Source organism: Calliphora vicina, chromosome X, assembly GCF_958450345.1.
Source record: "Calliphora vicina chromosome X, idCalVici1.1, whole genome shotgun sequence".
NCBI classification, from domain to species: Eukaryota; Metazoa; Arthropoda; class Insecta; order Diptera; family Calliphoridae; genus Calliphora; species Calliphora vicina.
Genome location: NC_088785.1, coordinates 3539332 through 3560393, shown reverse-complemented (window position 1 = coordinate 3560393; position 21062 = coordinate 3539332).

Genomic DNA, 21062 nt, shown 5'->3' with positions numbered 1-21062 from the left:
ATTTAATGCATTATTTGTAATGAGTGGTGGTTACCCAGCACATTATTTTATTTACTAGAATAAGTACTTATTTTTATACAGGTTGGTAATGAACTTTTGCATTTAGCACAGCTATCTAGTGTGTTTGACTGGAAAACGGGAGTCAAAGCCATTAATTTTTTGGTTCATATCATATTTATTTATGTTGATGTTAAAACTATTGTTAACTTACAATAAAATAACTCGTACATGGAGCAGTGAGTTAGCAGCTTGACTATCAAACACAAGCAAATAATGTGACTTTTCGATTCCCACACAAGGCAACATTTTTTGTGTTTTTTTTAGCTACATATTCTTGTTGTGAATTTACTACTTATTTCTTAACTGATTGTAAGATACGTTGTTTCAGTCAAATAATAAGTGGTTATGCCTTGGCTGCAATATTACTTGTTGGCTTACTAAGTAAGTTGCTGGGTTACTTCATATTATACCAGATTTACGAATTTCTAATGATATGCTTAAACAAATTTTATGTTTTTTAATTTTATAATTGGAAAATATATCGACAAAAGTCGAAAAAATCTTTCCTTTTTCCCTACATGCGAAATTTTGGGAAAAAATCCCTACAAAAAGGGAAAATTCCCTACACTTGGCATCACTGCTTGTGATTCATTCGATGGCGATAATCTCCGTCGACGCAGATAGGTCCATATATTATTCGGAGAATCTTTCTCTCAAACATCCGAAGAACAGCTTCATCTGCTTGCTTAAGAACCCACGCTCTTGTACCATATAATAGCGTTCTATAGAGTGTAATTGCTCAGCCCGATATAGCATCTATTAGCAATAATAATTCTACGTTTTATCTCCAAACTGATGTTATTTGTTTGGTTTATGGCGGTACCGAGATAGATAAAGTTGTTTACTACCTCGAAGTTATAATCACCAACGTTACATATTGACCCAGTAATTGTTGCTTCGATGTTCGTTTGTTTTATCTTCATTTACTATAGAATGTTGCAGTTACCTCTCGCAGAGTTCGCCCCATGATATCAATATCATCGGCATAAGCGAGTAGCATATACTTTTTGTTGTAAATTGTGCCTGCTCTATTAACTGCAGCATCACGTAGGATTTAAATAGATGACAGCCTATATCATCACCTTATCTAAAACTTCGTTTGGTATTAAACATCTCGTAGAGGTCTTTTCCAATTTTAACGGATGATCTTTTATAAGTTAACATCAAACGTTGCAGGAGCAGATCCGTAAATCATGGTTCTTTATTTGTTTGCCGTGGAAGTCAAGGGGCCGTTTTCTATTCATTCTATCTTTCATTGTAAGTTATTTTTTGTGGGGGTGAATTACAAGTCCAAAGCCCCAACCATTTTTTTTTAAATTCTTATGGTGAACTAACTCGTGACTATTTAAAGCCAGGTATTTAAAGCAGATACCCCAGGTGGCACCACTAGGAGGTATGTGTCCACTTGAGATGCAGAAGAGAACAAACAGCAGCTGGGCAAAATCGAGACATTTGGCAGCACTATTACAGTCACTATTATTTTAAGTGTAACTACATTTTCAAAATTTGAATTTATTATTGTTATTGCCTTTTCAAGAAAAAAATTTCCAACCAGCAGAAAATATAAACCTGCGCCGAACTCCTAAGAGTCGGTTAAGCCAAGCCGCCAAGTGAAATATTATGACATTATGACAATATCAAAACACAGTTGTTTATTGTACTAAGGAAAGTAGACATTTATGTGCTTTTGGTAATTTCTAGTCAGCAATTCAAACGCTGATTGTGATTTAATCACACCAAAGCGTTCAATTATTGTGATTTTTTGGTTGTTGGCTGGGGCGTAAACAAATACAATGCGTTGCAATAGCGTTAGTGGCAATGAATGGTGGTTTTAGTCAATTATTATTAATTAGTAATTTATTTATTAAAGTGAAAAATAAATACATATGCATGTATGTGTGTATGTACGTATTTTTATTTTCATTGTGTCACCATCATCATATCCAACAACAACATTATTGTTGTCGACAATGGAATATTACTTTTATTATTTATAATTCACTCACTTATTATAAGTACACATTCGTACTAGTACCCACTATGTACAGTAGGACAGAATTAAATTAATTATTGAAATTAATTTTGCCGTTTTCTAAGAATGTTCACGAAATTTTATAAAGAATTTTTTAGATATAAAGATCAAATTATAATTTAGAATTGCTCTCAGCGAGGACGTATTTTTTATAAACGCGTTTATTTAGATTTCTGGCATTTTTTTTTTAAATTTTTATTTTTTTATTTATTGAATCTTCATTACGTAATGAACTAACAACAAGTATTTCAAATCTAATATCTAATAATTATAACTTAATTAGTTCAGCAAGTGCCGGACGAAAAATTGTTTATTCATTGTTGATTCTTCCTTCTTGTCTTTGGATTAGGTCTGCTGTGTCCCTCCTTCTTAATCGAGAGTGGCCACGGTTATCTAATATGTTGCGGGCCAGTGTGTTTGGGTGAATTTCAAGTTTTTTTAAATATATTTTTGTACATTTTTCGAGATTTCAGTTTTTACAAGGGGCACGTTTAGATCTTTGTGTATATTCGCGTTTTTAATATACCAGGGGGCAACTGTGATCATTCTTAGAAACTTGTTTTGGCGTCTTTGGATCTTTTCTACATTTGACGCTGAGGCCGTGCCCCATAACTGTATGCCATAACACCATATCGGTTTTATGATCATGTTATAAAGTAGTATTTTACAATCTAAACTAAGCGTAGAGTTTCTACCAGTAAGCCAATTAATTTGAATTGATTTCAATTTCATTTGAGTCAACTTTACATCTATAAGACTTTTCCATGTAAGGCGACGATCGAGATGTACTTCCGATTGTTGAATTATTGTTTGGTTATTGATATGAATAGGGGGGCATGATTCTCTACGCAATGTAAATGTTACATGTGTACATTTTTGCTCGTTGACTTTAATTTTCCATTGTTTTAACCATTTTTCTAATTCAAATATGTGATTTTGTAAATAACGAGACGCTTCTTGAGGGTTTTCATGAATGCTTAGAATAGCAGTATCATCAGCAAATGTTGATGTATGAGTGCGATTGTTAGTTGGCATATCAGACGAATATATCAAATATAAAAAGGGTCCCAGGATACTGCCTTGGGGGACTCCAGCTTCAATGGGTTGTGCAGTACTTTAAAAAGTATCTTTCCTTAACCTTAAATGTTCGACCAGTTAAATAGCTTCCCAATAGCTTATGTGTGTTTGCGGGTAAATTTTGACTCAATTTGTATATTAAACCATTATGCCAAACTTTATCAAACGCTTGAGAAATGTCGATGAAGAGTGCGGAACAATATTTCTTTTCTTCAAACGCTTTTCTCACAATATTTACAAGTCTATGGGTTTGTTCGATAGTACTGTGTTTTCTTCTAAATCCAAATTGATGATTTGGAATACAATTGTTTTCAGTTAACATCGGGTACAACTTGGTCATAAGTATCTTCTCAAATAGCTTTGATATATTAGACAATAGGCTGATGGGTCTGTATGATTCTACTTTTGTGTGATCTTTTCCCGGCTTGGGTGTCATGGTAACCAGTGAAACCTTCCATTCTGGAGGATAATATTCAAGGCGTAATATAACATTAAAAATAAAAAGAATTATTTTTATTGCTATCCGGGGTAGCTCCATAAGCATTGTTACTGATTTTGTCAATACCAGGCGCTTTCTTGGAGTTTAAACCAAGAAAAGCCTTTTCGATCTCTCGAATCTCAAAACGTAGGGGTACGGCTGCTCCAAAATGGGGTACTACAGGTGGCAACTCAATTGCTTCGTTTGATGTGTTCGGTGTAAATACGTTTTTCAAATGATTAACAAACAGATTCCCTTTTTCAGTATCATTTCTTTCGCAACCACCACTTGAATTTCGCAAGGGGGCTTACATATGACAGGTCTTTTAAGACTTTTTCTTGCTTGCCATAATGAGTAATCAGATTGCGGGGTTGCGTCCAGGCTTTCTAAATATTTATTCAAAGATTCCATTTTTCGAAAATCCAATAGCTTTTTAAGTCTTCTTATACAATCTTTAAGCTTCGATTTGAGTTGGGGGAATGTGCAATTGACACTCTCTTCGAACTCTTCATTTTTTCATTCGACATCTGAAGAATTTTCTCTTATATCTAATTTGTCGGGTGGTTTAGGTACCATGTTGAGCAGCCAGTTTGAGATTTTTATCGAAATTGATAAGAGAGTGATCGATGTTTTCTGGTGTTCTTAAGGTAGGATCACACAATTGCCGCAATGCACCAATTTAATACAATTTTTATTGTGCTGATTTGAGGCCCAATAAAGAAATTGTCCCAATTAAATTCTCTGCAGTCACAGAGAAATTTGGCGCAAGGCGATTTAGTGGCAATAATTGTCGCATTCCAGTCACACGATTGTTCTACTTTACGGCCACTCATAGAAACAGCTGTTGTGCTAGATGTTAAATTTTGTTTTGTTTCCATAAATGTAAAAAAAATCTATTTTGTAAAAAAATTAAATTAAAAAGAAAATTGTGTCGGCCTTAATTATTGTATAAAAAAATTAATAAAGAAATGTTAAAAGATGTATGTGGGTCAGAGAGTGGCTCACAACTTATAGCAAATAATTTTCTTTTTTCTAGAAACATACTAAATTTTTCTGTAACTACTTGTACAGAAGCAAGTTTTATAACGAAAGCGAATGTCAACGACATACACAATTGCTTACCCAAAATTTACTTATAGCGGAGCCCAAAGAAAACGCCAAACAAACGAATAAATGATATTTATAGAAAGTTCTATCAGAATTTAAATTTTTTTGGAAAATTTTTGGTGAGTTGGTGGGGGGTTATAAGAAATGTGAGGGAGTGAGGTTATTAGAAACATTTTTAAAATGCTATTTGTGGAAAGTGCTACGAGAATAATAGATTAAAATCTTTTTTTGAAAATGTTTGATGAGATAGTTGGGGGAGGGGTTATCCGAAAAGAGAAGGGGGGGGGGGAGGTTATTGCCAATCTTTTTAAAATGCCTATTTTAGCAACAGGAATCTCAACACAAAATTTTATGATGCTAGATCCCTTGGAAATCATTTTTGCAATTTTGGCTTTTGGACACATAGTGAATACTAATAAAAATACGATATTTTACACATAATATAAACATTTAGTAAAATATTTTAAGTTTTCTTTTAAGTACACACCTCCGGTATTGTAATCCATTTTGGTAAAATCTTAGTTATAACTAATTTTTTTAAAAAAATCACTTTTTTCAGATTGAAAATTTTATGTAATTTTTTTTTTTCAAAAAGCGAAAGTTGAACATTTGAATTTTTACCGCAAAAATTGGAAATGAGCACATAGTGCATTGTATTAAATTTTTTTTGTGATCAACAAAATTATATATAAAATTTTAAGGCATATTTGATTAGTTTAAAAGAACAACAAAATTCATCTTTTTACTCGCTATTACCGCCTTGATATTGTTTAAGGAAAAAATTAATTTTGAAATATGTATGTACATATTTGTGTGACTGTACGAAGTCAAAACAAAATCGATTCAGAACAATGCATATAAAAGATACCAAAAAAGTACCAATTGTATAATTATTCGCTTGCATAAAGCTACAACGCAAATTTCGTTGGCTTAGAACAACCAACACACACATTCGAGATGCTCAAATGTAAGTTGATAATGAACTTTTTGTCTTTAAGGATGCCGATATTTAAAATTTTAAGCCAGTAGGTTGTTAGTTTCCAAAAAGTTTCCATTTTTTACGCGCTATTTATTGCAGCCTAATGGAGTTTATTAAATAATCTATACTTTTTGCTCCCATTTAATCAAAATATACAAAAAAATATTTCATTAACACAAACGAACATCAAAAACAATAACCAAATTGAGAAAGCGATGCCCTTCTAACCTTTTGATCAAATTGAGGGTGAAACATGTAGCATATTTTCGGGGTTTTAGGGCAACATTATTTGAAAAGAACACGTTATACGCTTATTGTATTGTCCAATGAAGAAAGTAATTTTCATTTATATATTTCTTTGACTCTAAGAAGTACAGGATGGTGCAGAATGAGCTAAATGGTTTGAATTCTTTATAACTTTTTTAACAGAATTTTGTGAAGAAGACTTGGGGTATTAATAATAAAGAGCATCGAACAATTTAATGACAACTTTAGTGAACGTTATAGTCAACTTAATATAATTAATTATGATGATGAAGTGGAAAATATAGGGTGACGCAGAATGAGGTTGGAATTCTTTATAACTTTTTTAATTAGTGGTCGTGTTTTTTGCTTATATCTCAGCTTTTTGTTGATCGATTTCCTCGATTTTAAAAAGCAACCGTATCAGTATGGTCGGTTAAGCCCGATATACTTTACTTGTTTAACTTGTATCCTACACTAAGTAAATGAGCAAAATCATTTTTCTTTTAAAATTTCAATAATTTATTTTCGTGAATGATTTTCGGAAGAGTGCCAGATGGGAGCTATGACTAATTATGGACCGATCTCCATGAAATTTAGTTGTGTTATTTATGTTTATATGAAAAATATTTATGTTGAATTTTATGTGTATACGAACATTTTTAGGAGGTTTATGCACGTTGAAGTGATTTTCGGAAGCGGGTCTTATATGGGAGCTATGACTAATTATGGACCGATCGCCATGAAGAGATTTCTGCTCGCTAAAGTGATTTTCGGAAATAGGACTTATATGGGAGCTATGACTAATTATGGACCGATCGCCATGAAATTTAGTTGTGTTATTTATGTTTATATGAAAAATATTTATGTTGAATTGTATGTGTATACGAACCTTTTTAGGAGGTTTATGAACGTTAAAGTGATTTTCGGAAGCGGGTCTTATATGGGAGATATGACTAAATATGGACCGATCATAATAAAATTTGTTGACCTGAATTTCGTATATATAAAACTTATTTGTAGCAAAATTTGTGTTGATACCTATGTGAATTAAACATTTATGACTGATAAAGTCCAATTTCGGGATGTATGGGGAGGGGACTAGGTGAAATAATGGATCGATTTCATCCAGTTTCAATAGGCTTCGTCCTTGGGCAGAAAAATTTGATGTACCAAATTTAATAGAAAATTGCGACCTGTACTCTGCGCACAAGGTCTACATGGACAGCCAGCCAGACGGACGGGCAGACATCGAATGTGATATTTCACATTCGTAAAGAAGAAGTGTTGTCGAGTTTAAATTTTGAAGTTGGACCTCGTGAGCCTATGATCCTATTTCTTCGTTTGTGTTCCGATTTAAACAAAATTACACATATGGAATCTTCTTGCACTACATAAAACCTCGTCGTTGCTATCAATTAGCTATTATAGCTTAGGAGATATTCGCATTTGAAAATTAAATTTTCAACATTTTTACCCACCCTACTCAAAAAACTGATGACCGAGGGGTAAATTATATTGATGAAATTTATAATTTTTGATACCGAGGGGTATGGTCCATTCAAAAAACACATATTTTTATATAAAATTCAAATTTAGGGCAAAAATTCTCAAATCGCATAGTCGATATCAAAATATAGTAACCCATTTTAGATGGCTCAAAATGTTCTTAATTATTTTGTAAGGGGTTCCGATAACCCCGCCCCTGGTATGGATATTATAGGCAAAAAACGAAAAAATCCCATTTTTGGGATTTTTCAAGACTTTTTTTGGGAATTGCAGAATACTTGATAACAAATTTCTAAATTTGTTTTTATTTTTCCATTTTAAATGGAAAAATCTAGATGACTGTGAAATTTCATTAAAAAATATTCATAAAAAAAATTTAATTTCAATTTTAAAAATTTGTATCTATGTAAAACCCCAATAAAAAGCATTTTTTATCATATTTTTCAAAAAAGTATTCCATGAATTTTTTAATTGACTTAAAAACTCGCTGAGAATTAACCTAGCACTGCACAGTGGGGCAGAATTTAAATTTTTGGAAATAAATCTGGCATTTCTAAATTTGACGTGACCGTAGCCAAGGAGTAGTCGAGTTTAAGTTATTAAAATGGATCCTACAAATGCTCCAGGGGCGGCGTTATGGGGGCTCAAAGTAGGATACCTTCGACATGTAAAATTTTTTAAACACGTGCCATTTTTTTGTTTCCCATCTTATTTCAAAGATTTTTATATTTTTGGAAAGCGCTCGGCTAGGTCTATTTATCTCTTCTAATTTTCGAGTTATAGGCATTTTAAAATTGAAATTTTAAAATTTGGCCATACCTTGGCCCGCTATTTCAAAAATATAGGGCGTAATTTTAGACCGAATGGACTCGATTATTTTGACCTCAAATCTTTTGTATATTATTGGTAATTTAGTTTATTTATTTAAACTCGCAGCTGACCAGCGACTTATCTGGAACTGTGGGAAACAGTGAGCCCATGGACTTGTCCTGTCTGGCTTTTTGTGACGACCCTCCGGGAACCACCCAGTCAGTGGCTGTGGTTTAAAAACCAAAGGTGGTAGAAGATCATTGGTTATATGACTGATGTTTGTGTTAGTGGCAAAATTCAAACAACCAATTATATCTTACTAAGTGGTGTTGCTGACTTAACAGATCCATTAATTAATAGCTGTGCTTACAGCTACTCATAAATATTATACGATAGTTCAAAGTTACAACTATCTTCATCCAGTCCTACTGTGTACTAACATTTGTTTATGTGTGTGTAGAAAAATTTTCATTAAAAAAAATATTACACATATGTATTGAGGAACTGAGAAAAGAATAGAAATTGAAATTAAATTAATTTACAGTAGACTCGTCGTATACATTTTCACATGCCCTCATGATTACAATTTTAAGTAAATTTTCAACACACACTCTCACTTACACTTAGGTATAAGTACCAATTCTCATTATAATTTATAATATGTAGAGTGTGTCGAGTAGTATGTAGTTTCTTTGCAAACTCAAACATACTGTACAACATCCCAGCAGTTCTAGAAGACTGTCCCGAGCTAGTGCTAATACATATCATTTAGGGTGACAATTAGTTACATAACTAGCTACGTGACTAGTTATTTTTTACCCTTTTGGATTACAATAGCTGGTCCAAAGTAGTCAACGCATTGGATTCATATACCGATTACATAGAGTCAATTACAGTAGTAGCTACCTAACTTGATCAGCTATATTACTAGTTATGTTGATAATAGACGTCAAAAAGTCGGGTAAAAAGACATATCATAGACAGTACATTGATAAACAAACTTTCCTCTGACAACTCTCAAAAATATTTCTGGTGGGTAAAATAAGTACTTTCTAAAAAATAAACGTTTACAATGACTACACTCTTGATTACTTAGAGACACTTAATTGACAGTTGACTGCACGCAAGATTTCCTAGCATGTATAAAGTATGCAATTGACTTCTTTCTGCACTACAAAGAGACATATATGCCAAATGACCCAACAATATATAAATTGTTGACAATTACTGTCTATAAGGGATACATTGACTATTTGTCTAACTGCTGGGATACGCGTTAAATATGTACTCGGTATCTGATGTCGTTGTGATTTATACGACCACTCAAAATATAAAATAAATATATTAAAGATTAATTTTTGTTTTGTACTTTTTTTTAATATTTTTTTTTTTTTTTGAATCATTGCCACTAATAAACATAAACATTGCAGATTCACAAAGCTGTGATATTTCTCTTCACCACCAGCTGGAAATTAGTTGAGTTCCATCCCGCATTTCTTATTATAAAGAAATCATCCAATTTAATTTCCGCTTTGATTTAATTTCCATTTAAGCGGGAACGCTCGTTTTAAAACTGTCAAATTAAAAACATCAATAGGGCGAACCGTTATTATTGTTAATGTTGATTACAAAATGTACAGTATGCTAAATCTGTATAAGTACAGATTAGTGTGCCAAAACAAAAATTACACGTTTTATCCGTAAAATAATTTATTTAAGAAATTAATTTAATTTAGACATTACCCAGTATGCAAAATGATTCGAAGTTATGTCGAAAATGAATCATTTTTTCGTAAAATTTTATCGATATCGACTTCGATATAATGTCGAGAATGTGCGTGTTTTCCTAAGAAGAGTGCAGAGCGATAAAGAGTCGAAAATCGTTTATTATTCTGATTCTAATTTTTATCGATATACTATACCTTTTTCGGTATTAAAAATGTTCTAAAATGATTCGATTTCGATTAAATATATGAACAATTTCGTATACTTTATACCATCGAGCAATTTCTTCTTGAAATAATGCATATTCAATACCATTATTATTATCCAATAATGTTGCGTTAGATGTGTTTTCATTTTCAAATGCAATAAACTCTGCACATATTTCTGATGTTTGCTGATTATGAGATTCGAATTGTCAAAAACAACATCAATAATTGGCTGCGCTTTTCTTTTAAGACGTCTTTGATCCATTTTTCGTGTTAAACTATATTTTTATGAATATGTTATTGATAGGTTAAGAAATAAAATTTTATTTTCTCACAAATTGACAAAAGAATAATATGTATGTATATGAATTTGTCAATTTGTGCAAAAATAAAATTTGACATTAAAAAAAAAACTCGAACATTATTCGCCATTTCTATAAAATATTAAAATATGATATTCTAAAAAATGTAGATTGGATAGAGCATCATAATAAATTCATATTTTCGATTTTAATTCGAAATAAGTTCGATAAAAAGAACTGACTCGAAATGTTGCATACTGGGTAGGAATAAAACAATTACATAATCAAGTATCTATGAAATATTTATTATTACAACGTTAAAATATGTTTTAGGTTCAGAAAATGTCTGAACAATTGCTTGGACCATTCTATTTTGACTTTTTTCCTTCCTACTTACGATTTCTGACAGAACTTTGAGTCAGTGATAGAATTAGTGGCACAATTGTACAACATTATGAATGGCACTAGAATAGGTTCAATACGGAAATGGAAAAAATTATCAATTTGTCAATGTTGAGCAATAGTTTAAAAATAAATAAATGTAGGATTCCTAATTCCCGGACTTTTTCCACTCCCGAGAAATAAAAAAAAATATTTATTCCCGGGAATTTCTTACTACTAAATTAATTTAAAACGATTAAGAGAGCTATATTCGGCTGTGCCGAATCTTATATACCCTTCACAAAATTATACTTAATATTTATAATAAAAATTTTAAATATTTTTAGGTAAACAAAATTATTTTTTTTTTCCAAAGTTGTGTTTTTAATTTTTTGGAACATTTTTTTTTCGATTTGTTATTTTAATTTTTTTAAATTTAAAATTTTTTTTAATATTTAATATTTTGACCCATTGTAGGTCCAACTTACTATGGTCTTATATACGTCGTTGCAAAGGTCTTTGAAATATCTATCATTAGATATCCATATTGTCTATTTTAATGACTTAGTAATCCAGATATAGGTCAAACATCGAGGTAGTCCTGGTTTTTTTTTATCATATCTCAGCCATTTGTGGACCGATTTTGCTGGTTTTAAATAGGAAACTTCTCGAAAGCATGTCTGACAGAATTATTGAAGATTTTGATCCCGAAGATTTCTGGGGTCTTCAGAAAATTGATTTAAACAGAAAGACAGACGGACATGGCTTAATCGACTCCGCTATCTATAAGGATCCAGAATATATGTACTTTATAGGGTCGGAAATGAAAAATGTAGAAATTACAAACGGAATGACAAACTTATATATGAGGAGCCGCAGAACAAAAGGTACTTTTTCGCACATTTCATATTTTTGGGAAAATGAATTTTATTTATTTCGCCCTCTTAAAAAACTGTATGAACCTGGAAATGGTAACAAGTTTCTTACTTATCAATAGATACATCCAACTGCCATAAGTCACCATATTAAATGTTAAGGATGTTTGATATAAAACCATTTTAATATCGGAAAAAGAACCGTTTGTTAAAAAATAAAGACAAAAAAGTACGTTTTGTTAAAAACAAAATTAAAAATTATGTTTTTTATGAGTTTTTTTAACGATAATATTTTAAATGAATGTTTTTAATCCTGATCTAATATGTAAACAAATTACACATTGAAATTAAATAAACTTTTTTTTCGTTCTGTACTAGTGTTGAACGTTTTATTAAGTACAAATTTTTTTAGAACCCATTTACTTAGTAAAAAAATTAAAATGCGAAAAAGTACCTTTTGTTCTGCGACTCCTCATATACCCTTCTCACGAAGGTGTAGGTTTAAAAATATCACTTTTTCTGTATTGAAATTTTTTACCACTCAACAGCTTGAAAACTGCATGTAATGTAAACTTGCATAGCTGTTTATATATACTGCATTGCCGACAGGCATAATTTGTTGGTATTTATGTCGTCGAAGCAGTGTTGCCAATTTAGCCAGAAAAGGGCTAAATAATGGCTAAATGGCATTATTAGATAAGTTCATGAAAAATGGAGATTGCTAACATTACGTCTATACTCCTCAAATATCAACATTGAGCCTCTGTAAAAACCAATGCAAATTTTGAAATTCTAAAAAACCTAAAATTGTAACCTTGGAAGATGTATACATCATGGAATTCTCAACAGGTATGGTTCCATACTTAAAGAGTTGTAAATGTTAATTGCTAATTTGAAAAAAATCCCCCCCAATTCATTTTCTGGATCCGCGCCTGTTATATGATAAATAAAATAAAAGCATAAACGTTAAGTACTTCCGTAGCAAAGATCTTAATTAAATCACAACACAAAACTTAATTGAAAGCAATTAAATGCCAAACAAAGCAGAAAAGTACAGTTCTAAATAAAATAGAACAAAACCAAACAAAAAAGTGGAGATGCGATGCGAACATAACTGAAATAACAATGAGACTTTCTTGGTGCTAGTAATATTCAGCTTCTATGTACATTTATATTAACAAAAGAAACAATTAAATTGTGTTAAATGGTTTTCTCATCATAAGGGAGACAGAAATTTTCAGTGCAATTTAAATTATTGTCCCAAATCGCTTAATTTAGTTAGTATAGGGGTATAATTTCAGCCGCCAACATATCAATGCTGTATCATTGACTACATTGACTACTTCCTTACACTGTCAAAAACAAACAATTAATCAATTTATTGTATAGATTATATAATTTCCGGTGTCATCGCAAAGTCCAAACTCAATTTTAATTTTTTTTTATAATTTATTCGTGAAATAAATGTTTAATATATTTTTCCCGATTTTGACCCATTGTACGTCCGACTTACTATGGCGTTATATACGTCGTTGGAAAGGTCTTTGAAATATCTATCATCACATATCCATATTGTCGATATTAATGACATAGTAATCCAGATATAAAACAAATATATGTTACAAAAATTTTGGGCGAATTTTACGATCCGGGTCTAAGCGGATATACTGATGTATGAATGTAAGTTATTCGGGGGCTACGGAAATTACAGAATATATATACTTTGTGGGATCGCATATGAAAAATTTAGAAATTACAAACGGAATGACAAACTTATTTATACCCTTACCACTCATAGTGAAGAGTATAAAAATGAGACAGCTTTAAATACGCTTCCATGTGTAGATTTTCTATTTTAGTTCAAGAGATATTTGGTTTCTTTTTTTTTAATTTGTTCGATCTTTTTGGCGGGATGGTAGAAAACTTTTTTAAAATATCAGCTATATTTCCGATATAATCCTGAATAAAATTTTCTTCGTTTTCCCCGTCTGTAACCGTTAAAATTTTATAGTTTTCTTGATGGAAAATCACCATATTTTGATCAAAAAGAAAAATAAAAAAGGAACTTTTTAAAAAAAGAGTCAACAAAGTTTTTGATTTTGCAAAAAAAAAAATTGTATGTCTTGAGTAACTAAACATTTATCTTCATAGATATTCTAGGGGCAGACTTTATGCTAATTTTTCTTTATTCGAATGGTACTCTTTGTAATTTTATTTTGTAAAGTAGGTATACCTACTACATAAGTATACTTATTTTAATACAGGTTGGTAATGAACTTTTGCATTTAGCACAGCTATCTAGTGTGTTTGACTGAAAAACAAGACGTGGTTCAACACCTGTCAAACCCATCTATTATACCCTACACCATGAGGGTATATTGGGTTAGTGCTGCTGTTTGTTAAGTTCAAAAAGTACCATTAGACTAGAAAAAAGTACCAAAAAGCAGTCACTTGTGGATTCCCACTCACTTGGGTCCATATAAGCTTAATTCAAAGTTTCTGAAAATCAGTGGGGCCTCTAAAAAAGGTGTCATCAGTTTTTGGTTAACAGCTAATTCAGACTTTGTGATACGGCTTAACTTTATATGCCAATAATATAGCTAAGAGTCCGCCAAATAAATTTTGTTAAAATTTGTTTTCCAAAAAATAGCTTTTTCGTGCACTTTTGTTGAAAAAATATAGGAAGTAGATTTGTTTTTACTTTTTTTAAAATAACTTCCTGGGTCTCCTAATTTTTCACTAATAATATTTAGCAAAGTTGTAGCTACGGAAAAATTGAACAACTCTTGAGAACATACTGAGTATAGGGCTTTACTACCCTTTGGTAGTAGAGTCGAACTTATACTGTCATGATCTTGTGTTTTTCCAAAAGTCTTCATTTGTTGCATAGTGTTATTATAGAAAATTCAAAAAGTACCATTAGGATAGAAAAAAGTAACAAAAAGCAGTCACTTGAGGATTCCCAATCACTTGGGTCCATATAAGCTTTATTTCATGTTTCTAGGTCCATTGGTGAAGATATTAGAAAAAGTACCATCCGAATAAAAAAAAGAAACAAACATATATATATAGTGAACCAACTTTTGAAATCGATGTCTTCCGATCGGGATGAAATTTGCACCAAGGTTAGTTCTATTGGATAGTAACTCAGACACAATTCAACAAGATCGGTAGAGAAATCTCTGAGTTATAGGGGTTCAAATTTTGACATTTTGGTCAAACAGGGGATTTTTCTTATCCATGTAACTTATTACCTATTGTTCTTAGCAAAATGTGTCCCAAATAGTTTAGATAGCTCTTTCTTCAATCTTTCGAAAAAAAATATTTAAAAAAAAAATAAAAAATTTTTAATATTTTTTTCCGAAATCAAAAACTTTTTTGACTTTTTTTAAAAATTGGCCCTTTTTTTCTTAAAATAAAGCTTAGATATTTTCCTTGAACACCTATTTGGTCGCTTAGTGGGATATCTATCAAAATAAATATTTTGTAACTCAAAACATGCAATTTTTGACTTTTTTTGCAAAATCAAAAACATTGTTGACTTTTTTTTCAAAATGGACCCTTTTTTTAATTTTTTTTTTAGCTCAAACAAAAGCTTAGATATTATCCTTGAAGACCCTTTTGGTCGCTTAGTAGGATGCTAGTGGGATATCTATCAAAATAAATATTTTTTAACTCAAGACTTTTTTTTCAAAATGAGCCCTTTTTTAAAATATTTTTATTTAGTCAAAAGAAAACTTAGGTCCATTCCTTTATGATATTTTTAGTCCCTTAGTGGGATGCGAGTGGGATATCTATCAAAATAAATATTTTATAACTCAAGAAATACAATTTTTGAAATTTTTTTGCAAAATCGAAATTTTTTGTCCAATATGGGCGCTTTTTTTAAATTTTTTTATATAACTCAGAGAGTTCTCGACCGATCTTGTTGACAAATTGTGTCTGAGTACTATCCAATAGAACTAACCTTGGTGCAAATTTCATCCTGATCGGAAGACATCGATTTCAAAAGTTGGTTCACTTGACATGAAATGCCCCATATATATGCTTAATTTCATATTTCTACGTCCATTATTATAGAAAATTCAAAAAGTACCATTAGAAGAACAAAAAAGTACATATAGTTCATTTCTCACATTTTTGTACCTAAATATTATCCCCTATTCCTCACTCTAACTTCACTCAGATACATATCAGCTAACTTTAAAATCCATGAAATAATTTTAAATATTAAAAAAGTACCATTAGGGGAAAAGTACCTATTTTCCTTTTCCTCCTTGAACACCCAAGTTTAAAATTTAAAAATACTCCATTTTGCCAAAATTCTTTATGCTACAGACATGTTTCAAACGATTAAAATCTGTGTTAATGTGCCCAAGAAAAATTATGTTTTAACAAAAGTACCAAACTGTTTACCTGGATTTGGCCCTATTATAAACACCTTGACACCCGAGCTTCAAATAACACCCTGTTAGATAATTTTTGTATGAATCCAAGAACCAATGTTAAAAAAAATTATAAAAATTAGCTCAATAATTTCAAATAAAATGTATTTTTCCGGTTTTACCCCATTTTAGGTACCTTTTTTTATCCCCATTGCGATGCTCATAATAAAATATTCGTATGTCTATGTCCAATTATAGAAAACCATATTTTATGAAAAAGTACCAAAAATAAACATAATTTTTATACCTTAAGGGTTCGAATTTCCAAAATGTACCGAATTAATATTTTTTATTTTTTGATAACTAAAGAATACGATTTAAAATTAGTTTCTATGTTTATTGGTTTAAAAGATACATGGGGTGCCAAACAAGTACCAAAATACAGTTTTTACCCGTTTTCTCCCTAAAAGGTTCGAATTTCGAAAAAGTACCAGTTTATTTTTTAAATGGAGTAACATGCAATTTTGAGTTTTTTGTATCTTCATTAGTTTTGAACATATAAGGTTACCGGATTTACCCGTTTTTACCTTTTTTTACCCCCAAAACATTCGAATTTCCAAAAATCCCTTCTTATTGGATCGTTTTGGGAAGGGAGGAACCCAAAAACGCAATAATTAATATTTATTTCAGACAAAAAAATAAAAATCATAGTTTGACAAATATTCCTGACAAAAAAAATAAAAATCAGAAAATAACAATTATGTTGTAATTTTTATTATAAATGACATAATTGTTACGGTCCCTGGTTAGAATTCGCAAAATGTGACTTTAGTGGTACATTTCTTTTGCATTTTCAGTAATAATCGGCCCAGAAATATGAAATTAGGCATTCATGATGCTGAGTGGGGGAATACAAAATGTGGGTGTTTATGGTCCTTTTTTATTTCTAATAATACGTTTCGAATGAGCTAGAATCCACATTACAATGAACCAATAAACTTGAAACTAGAGACATGTTATCCTGAATTATTATTAATTCACAAAGGCAGACTTAATAGTAATATTTCTTTCTTCTAATTGGGGTGGCGAAGCGCACCGGGTCAGCCAGTACTCCATACTTTTATTGGATGTTTGAAAATAACTTTGTTAAAAACACTTTGCATTCTTTTTTTAAATTAAATAAATAAACAGTCATTTGAATTTTAATTGTCAGAAAATACTTAGATGAATCTTTGGATGAAAAAGTTTGTTTTTCATTTCGAAATTTTTAATTTTTCTTCTGAAAATATATTAAAAGTAAAAACCGAAGAATAATTGTAGGTTTAGGACTTGAAAAAACGCGGTTTTTGGTTTCGATTAAAACCGAACACGAAACTCTACTTTGAATGGCAAAAGCATGGCATACTGGTTCTGGTTTAATCGGTGAACCGAGCAAATAATTAATCGGGGTTTAGATTTATTCGGTTAATTTAAAATTATTCGATTAACCGAATAATATCTATTTTAATTTTAAATTGAAAATACAACCACGAATTTTGTGTACAAAAACATAAAAAAACAAACAAAACATAACAAGTCAACAAAAAATAATACCAAATATGGTATTTGAGATCCTTTTTGTATACACATATGAGTTTTTTTAGGATTTTAGTGAGATCTTCTGAAATAATCTTTTATAAAAAGAATATAATTTTTTTCTTTTAAACGATTTTTTTCTTTAGATTTAATAAAACTTGACTTGGAAAAAACTCTCTCGCTGATTGTAGATGTTGGAGAAATCGAAAGCATGATGAAGAATATTCAATATCTCAGTTTTTTTTACTTTTTTCTAAGCATATCATTGGTGTCCTTTTTGGATTGTTTTAGATATTGAATACTTTTGATAGTTTCGTTAAGTTCTGTACATGTAAATGCAAACGTAGTTTTAAATACATGTAAATTAAATATGTCAGTTGTTATTCTCACTAAACCGATCGACTTTCTGAATCACTTTCTGAGTCGATTTAACGATGTCCGTCCGTCTGGCTGGCTGTCCATGTAAACCTTGTGCGCAGAGTACAGGTCGCAATTTTGAAGATATTTCGATCAACTTAGGTACATATAATTTGTTCGGCCCAAGGACGAAGCCTATTGAAACTGAATGAAATCGATCCATTAGTTCACCTAGCCCCCATACAAATGTCCTCTCGAAATTGGACTTTATCGGTCATAAATGTTTAATTTATATATGTATCTACACAAATTTCGCTCCAAATAAGTTTCATATATACAAAATTCATGTCACCGAATTTTGTTACGATCGGTCCATAATTAGTCATAGCTCCCATATAGACCCGCTTCCGAAAATCACTTAAACGTGCATAAAACTCCTAAAAATGTTGGTATATACTCAAAATTCAACATAAATAACTTTCATTAAGACATAAATCACACGACCTAATTTCAAGATGATCGGTCCATAATTGGTCATAGCTCCCATATAAGGCCCACTTCCGAAAATCACTCAAAAATATAAATTATTGAAATTTTAAAATAAAAATGTTTTTGCTCTTTTAGTTAGTGTAGGGTATTATATGGTCGGGCTTGATCGACCATACTTTTTTACTTGTTTTAATTTGAAATATTGGAAAAAATAAATACAAAAAAATATGTTAAAGTGCAAAAGAAAGGAATTTCGGTTAATCGAAACAAATTAATTTATTTGTTATTTGAAAATCGGCAATTTTAAATTAACCGTCCAAAATTAATCGGTTAATCGATTGAATACCCTAATATCTATGTAATTAAGGTATTTATGAGAGCTTAACTATTTATGGGGCTAGGAAAAATAATGAACCGATTCTAACCAAATTAAATAGGCTTTGTCCATGGGGCTTGTACAGAATTTTTGTCGAATTATATTTAAAATGGCGACCTGTAGTTTGATTACAATATGGACTCTGAACGTGGTCCTGAACAGATTTGTACCTATACTTTAAGGTGGCTGTTGCGAAAATATTTTTGCACGTTACAAAAAATATATCCTCCCCACAATGGTGGTGTAGGGTATAAATACGTTCGCATTTTATTTATTTTACTACGATAGGGTAGCGAAGCATACCGATTTGATTTGTTAAAAGAATAAATAATATAACCATTTTACACCTTTGGTGTCAAAATTGGCCATCAACGCAAACTTAACATTGGTCGATTTGACAAATATATCAGAAAAGAATAATATCCTAAGAAAACTATTCCATTATAACATTAAGGCACTTAAAAAATCAATTAAATATAGCTTTGTTGTAAATACTTACTACAATTAATTTGTATGATAACTAGTAAGATTTAATTTAAACTAAATTTCACTTTTGAATGTTACCCCCATTAACAATAAAAACTTTAAGTTAAAAGTTAACATTAACTATAGGTCATAATTTTAAAAATTATTAATTAAAAATTTAACAAAAATACATTTGGTCAATTCACAAGGTCTCTTATCAGTCATATTGTCATAATGTCCTAATATATCACGACTCGGCGGCTCGGCTTAACCGACCCTTAGGCATTCGGCGCAGGTCTCTGCTTGTTGGTTACGATAACACGATAAACATAGCATACAAAGTAGTATTATTTTAGGACATTTGAAACATTGAAAAGCAATAAAAACCATTGTGAAATATTAGGACATTATGATAATATGGCATGGCATGTATTAGCAAAAATAATGTGACAGTAAAATGTTTAAATATTAAGACCTATAGTTAAGTTATTGTTAATGGCCATTACAAAAATAAATAGGTTTCAAGTTTGATTAAACAAATTTAACATTGAGTACCACCTAAATACAATTATCATGTTTATTTACATGCATTAGTACAAATTTATAAATATATTATAAAATGGTCAAAGTTTTCATGGAAAAATTATATATTTTCTTATCCTTTTTTTAAATGTTTCAATGTTTAAATGTTTTTTAAATACTTCAGACCCCAACAATTTTGGCACCACTTGTATTCAAATTGTTAGCACTTTTTTCTATAACTATATGATATCAGCTGTCACTTAACTGTGACTTAAAATTCAGTTTTCAATAGATTCATCCTTAACGTTACAGCAAAACTAACGCCTTATACACCTTCCCATAAGCTTAAAACAAAACAGCTGATTCATTAACGATTTTATTAGTTGCTGTTCTGGTTGCAGTTCTTGTATTGCGTGTTTGTTATCGCTAAACTTTTATCACATTGTAATAAATTGTGACGCGTGCTATGAGTACCCTGCAGTTCACTGAACTAGTTACCCTCGTCGAATTAGTTAGCCACTGAGAACTACTACTAGTGAATTTTCAACCCACGAGCAACGTTATTGACTGTTAAATTTAACATAACACTTCACTATTATATTCAATAAACGCATTTGAAAAAAAATTAACAAATTTCAGATAGCGGTGTTTTTATAGTCAAATGCACAGCTCTTATTTGTTCGTCTCAAAAACTTAAGACGAATATCTGACTATTGTTTATTAGAGTGATAATCAGTTGTATGCAAAAAAGTGAAGTGCTTAAAATTTGAGACAAATCGGACAACGCGCATCGCGGTCAAAGGTCAGATATATGCAAAATTTTAATTCTGAAATTTTTTTTAACAAAATTTTTAAAAAATTAAAAATTTAGATTTGAAACTGCCATTAAAAAAATTAAATTTTGTTGGCCATACCCAAAGTGATGATCAAAAAATTATGAAATATTTTTTAACAAAATTTTTAAAAAATTTAAATCTATAAAAAAAAATCGGCTATCACCTTATTGTTTAGTTGAATATGCTGGTGAAATGTAGTGCAAAGGGTAACCATTTAACTACCACTTTAGCAGCCACAGCGAAATAATTTATTGTACAAGTAGTAATATACCT